Source organism: Chinchilla lanigera, unplaced genomic scaffold (assembly GCF_000276665.1).
Source record: "Chinchilla lanigera isolate Chin_1 unplaced genomic scaffold, ChiLan1.0 scaffold00071, whole genome shotgun sequence".
NCBI classification, from domain to species: Eukaryota; Metazoa; Chordata; class Mammalia; order Rodentia; family Chinchillidae; genus Chinchilla; species Chinchilla lanigera.
In genome coordinates, this window is record NW_004955472.1 from 2037497 (window position 1) to 2043376 (window position 5880).

Sequence of the window (5880 nt, forward strand, 5' to 3'; positions counted from 1 at the left end):
AGAGAGCTTGTCCCTCCCCCTCATCCCACCCCACCGTGGAACTCATTCTTTTTTTTTTTTTCTTTTTGCTGCCTGGAATTGAACTCGGGACTTTGTGCTTGCCAGGCAGGTGCTGTACTGCTGAGCTATATCCCTGGCCCCTATAGAACTCAGTCTCTGGAATGAGACCTAGGAACAGCTTGAGATCATGTTTGTTCTTACTCTGTTGCTTTTTATCTGAATAACAGCAGTATACAACATAGATCATTGGTTTAGAATTCTTTTTTGTGTTTGTCTTGGTCTAGAGTTTCAGAGAGTGAAGTTCTACTGTTTTTTCTTAATCACTGGGGAAGGTTTCTTTCTGACTGCCCATTTTTAATAATCTCACGTGGCGGGTAGTGCGGGTCATGTATACACCAGTGGTAGATTCGATGCGCACACACTGACACACTGGAAAGCTGTGCAGTAGGGAGAAGCTTTGTGCTAGATAAAATGAGAAGAGAGTGAGGCCCAACGCTGCTGTCCAAAAAGTGAGAGTGAGATCAAGAGCCCCACGTTTTACACAGTCTTCGTTATCAGTTAGCTTTGTGGTCACAGCCAAATCCCTTGAAATGTTAGGGTCAGGCTGTTTCAAACTTAGGTAATACATAATAAAATAAATAGCGAAAATGCAAGACCCTTAAGTCACGTGTTTGTTACTGGTACTTGAGAAACCTGTGCCTCGCCTGTGACTGTTTAATGAAGGACTTGCTAGGGGATTACCCTCCCTTCGTAAAGAGAGAGAGCTGAGACCTCTGTGGTTCTTTACATGCAGCACCTTGTCGAAGCTCTGTGAGAAAATAGCATGTCTAGGAGTGCAGTTTGTGACAGCACCAAAATTCAACTTGTTATACTTTGGATTTTAACTTGGTATGTAGAATGTTGTGTTGTGCTCCACTCCCACCCCACTGAATCCGGGGCCTTGGCGCTGAGCCACATTCCCAGCCCCTTTTTAATTTTTAAATTTTTGAGACAGGTTCTTGCTATATTGTTTATTGTCCAGGTTAGGCTCAGACTCCCAGCATTCTTCCTGCCTCAGCCTCCCGAGTGCTGGGATTATGGACAGGCAACACTATGCACAGTTTATGCAGTATAAATGGTGGCTGTACTTAAATAATATCACTTAATATTTTAGTAGTTTTGGGGGATCCTGTGGACTGAACTGAGTTTGAGTAAGCAGATAACTGATCTTATGCATGCACATACATGTATGTGGGGATGATTAAAATTTGATGCTTGGTCAGATGCGAGGAGAGGAATTTGTACTTTGATTCTACTACTATTAGTGAGAGACTATGAGGGGACCACAAAAAAAGGCTGTCTTCATATAGAAGTATTGCATAGTTTTTTTTTTTAACAGAGGAATCTCAGAATTAATATTAAGTGCCTTTTTGGCTCTCCTTAACTGTTTGCTCATCCTTTAAATAGCTTATGGAAGTGACTGGGAAAAATCAAGATGAGTGCATAGTGGCCCTACATGACTGTCATGGAGATGTCAACAAAGCTATTAATATATTGCTGGAAGGGAATTCAGACACAGTAAGTATTATTAATTGATTTTCAGTGCTAAGATTTGTTTCCGATTTCATATTTTGAGTTTCACTTTGAATGAGAATAAGGATGGAGGTTGGCTTGGTTACTTTTCTCTCGTTGCTGGGACAAAATACCTGACGCCCAAAAGTAAGGAAGGAAAGGTTTATTTCGCTTACAGTTTGTGGAGGTTTTAGTCCATACTTGGCAGGTTACAAGGCAGGGTGGCACATGGCAGAGGGCTACAGCTCTTGGAGGCAGAACACAGAGCAACAAGCACAAAAGCCAGGAATGGCGGCACGCAGCCTCTTCTCCTCCCTTACGTATGCAAACTATCCACCCCAGGGCGGGTGTAGCTCTCACACCCATAATCAAACCCTAAAAGCCTGCCCCATGACCGCATGAGGCTTTGGGGGGACACCCAGATACAAACCATAACATAGGTGATTCTGGATTCTATTTTGTATTTGTTTTAAATTAAAAGAATACTTAACTGGAAATGACCTTTTGTTACATGTGGTTTCTTTATAAGGCAGTAGAATCTGAAGAGCTGAAAGAGGATTTGCTGATGTATCCTAGCTATACACAGTTTCTGAGATTGTCTGGGCTTGTGGACATTTTACCAACAGAAAAATGTCTTTTGACTGCACCCTGATCATGTTTCTTATTTCATTTGTCATGTCTAACTACTCGTTAGACCTCTGATCTAACAGGAAACTAAGGTTTGCTGGTGTCTCTGTTGATGTGACTATTTTATGGATACATTCTGGTGACAGCTCAACATAGACACATTACACACACACACACTCTCTCTCTCTCTCTCTCTCTCTCACATACACAGACACAAAATAGGAATATAAGTTTTTGTCTTTTTTTTTTTTGTACCAGGAATCGAACTCAGGACTTTGTGCTTGCCAGGCAAGTGCTGTGCTACTGAGCTATATCCCTGGCCCTGGCTTTGTTTTCTTTAAGACAGAATCACACTATAATAGTCCAGGCCAGCCTTGAACACACTGTGTAGCCCACACTGGCCTCAAACTTTCAGTCCACCTGCCCGAGCCTCTTGTGTTGGGTTACAGGCTTGCGTCACTGTGCCTGACCTTAGCCTTCTGTTTTTTGTTGAATGTATGTATATATTCATTTACGTTTTTGGAACAGGGTCTGGCTGTGTAGTCCAGGCTGGCCTCAAACTCACGGCAATCCTCCTGCCTTAGTCTCCCTAGTGCTGGGATTACAGGCATGTGCCACCATGTCTGGTAGCCTTTTTTTTCTAACCTTAAAGTTTAGTAGCACTTAACGCTTTGATTTTAAGAAGGATGCAACTAAAGCCACATCACGTGGTTGTTAGCCTAATCTCATTTCTGTGTAGAAATTGCATGCCAGTTCATTTTCTTTATTTATATTTTGAGACAGTTCTTGCTATGTAGCTTAGGCTGACCTCAAACTTGTGGCGATCCTTTGTCTCGGCCTCCCTCTTACTGTTTTGAGACATGGACTCATCTCATTATGTAGCTCAGGCTGTCTTTAGACTTACGATCCTCCAGCATCAGCCTTTTATTCACTCTCTGCTTTGTTTCTTACTTGGTTGATTTCTGCGGCTGCTAGGACTAACCAGCTATTGGAACTGTTTTCACTTGACTACTAGGATTCGAACTCAGGACCTTGCGCTTGGTAGGAGGGCACTGTGCTGCTGAGCTATTTACCTGGCCCTCCCTTGGCTACTGCAATTAATTAGAGTGGGGGTGCCAGAGTATGAACGCTGTAGAGTTGCTGGGAGCAAGAGTGTTTCCTAAGTCATTGAGGCAAACATCTTCTTTTGTTGGCTAACTTTATTCTGTACCAGGATCTTCTGAAACAAGATTCCTCGTTTGAAAAGGTGTTAAAATAGGACGCCCTTGGCACTCTACCTTGCCTTGTGGTATTGGAAGTACTGACCTATATCCCTAGGTCTTTTTATGTTTTGAGACAGAATCATACTGTTTACCAGGCTGACTTCCAACCTGTGATCCTCCTGCCTCAGCCTCCTAAATATCTAAGATTATAGGCATGCACCACGGTGCCTGGCTCTTGTCCTGTTTGTAAGGGTGAATTTTTCTCCTTAACATGTTCCTGCCGGCTTGAACCACCGGTGGCTGAAGCTGCCTGGCAGCAAGAACGTGAATTAAGGCCCTGTTGTGAATGAGTTAAAGGGTAGGTGTCTCAAAGGAAAATATTTAACATGAATATTTATGAGTTTCATTACTGAAACTTTCGTTTTATGATGTTCTGTTTGGGTGACAAAATGGAAGTATCAGTCCCTTGCATTAATAAAGTTCATACCCTAATTCCTCTCCATAAATGAATTCTTATTACTCTATGTAGAATTCACAAGCCAAGGTTTGCTTGAGGTGGGTACATCCTTGGTTAAATGACATGGGATAAGATGTTTCTCTCTGAAATGTTTTGTGTGGAAAGCTGGCTCCTTTGTAATGATGAAGCACCTTCAAGTCTGGCTATATAAAGAGGTATATTACACACACACTTATACATATATACACCTACTAATGCTAATTTGTGTAGTTTTTCTAGAACCTCTTGAGTTTTTCTCTTGCTAACCTCTAAGAATAGATTCTTTTTTTTTTTTTTTTTTTTTTTTCCGGTATCAGGAATCAAACTCACCACCTTGTGCTTGCCAGACAGGCGCTTTGCCGCTGAGCTAAATCCCCAGCCCCCAATAGATTCTATCTTAAACAGTTATGTACTATACGGCATTCATTTTATTTTACGTTCATTCATTCATTCATTCATTCATTCAGACAGCGTCTCACTATGTAGTCCAGGCTGGCCTTGAACTCACAGCGATCCTCTTCCCTCAAACTCCTGAGTGCTGGGATTACAGTTGCATGATACTGTGCCTGGGTCCAGCATTCATATTAGTAAACTTAATAAATTTGGTTTTTCTTTTCCTTTTTGAGTCAGGGTTTCACTATGCAGTTCAGGCTGACCTTGAACTCATTTTGTAGCCTAGGGTGGCCTCACACTGATCCTGCTGCTGCAGCCTCCCGAGTGCTGGGATTATAGGTGTGTGCCACCACGGCTTGTGCTAAATTGAGTTTTTATGCTGTGAAGTTTTTTTAATCTGGATAAAATAAACTATTCTTTCTCTAATTAGAAAAGCAGTGCAGAAAGATAGTCAAATTAAGTGTCTTCACTTAGATAACTACTAGCACTTTCTTCAGTATATGCCCACACACAGAGGCTCCTATTTGACCTTTAAAAGTATATATAATTGTATACTGTTTGCCAATACCTTACTTTATTTATAGCAAGGACCTCTTTGTGTATCTGTGTAACTATCTGTATAGTAATTCCCTTTATGGATGTGCTAGATAGTGTTCTAAATTACATGTTTTGGGGCTATTCCCTCCCTCATTCTCTTGACTCTTGTCTGTAGATAAATGGCTGGATAATTATCACAATATTTTATTTAAATAAAGGCCTAAATGTAGAGTTGCTGGATCAAAAACTGTCCATTAATTAAAACTTGGAAACTGTTGCCAGCTATCTTGGTAGGAAGATTATAGAGGCATGCTCACTAGAACTAAGAGTGTGTTATTGTACTATCTTATCTATCAAGTGTCAGTATCTTTAGTCTTTATCAAAGTTTAAAGATAGAAAGGTATTTGTATTTTTTTAACTTCTGTTGTATATCTAATTAAATATATGGATTCATCAGATATTTGTAGAAGGCCAAAAATTTTATAAAAAGTTTTGAAGCTGAATTCTATTTTGGAAATAATTCAGCAATATCACTTGAATTTTAGTATATTCAAGTAATGTGTTTTTCTTTTTCTTTTGTTGTCTTTTTGAGACAGGGTCTCACTATGCAGTTCAGGCTGGCCTTGAGCTCACTTTGTAGCCCAGGCTGGCCTAAATTCATGATCCTTCTGCAGGGATTGCAGGTGTGCACCACCACACCCGGCTGCGTTTTCCTTTTGTTTTTCTTAAGATTTCCAAAAAGTTTAAAATGCCTTAACCTCCTAAATGCTGGGATTATAGGCATTCACCAGCTTCCTTGTTATGTTTTTTTCTCCTGGCCCTGAAGGTAGCTCTTTTTAAATTTTAAAATTTTGAAGCGGGATCTTGCTGAGTTTCCCAGGTTGGTCTCATGGTTACTCTCCTCCTCCTGCAGCCTCCCAGATTGTTGGAATTATAGGAGACAGTTACCATGTCTAGTTGTCCTTGATATTCTTTAAGCATTATTGTGTGTGTGTGTGTGTGTGTGTGAGAAAGAGAGAGAGAGAGAGAGAGAGAGAGAGAGATACTCTTTTTGTTGTTTGGTTTTTTGAGATA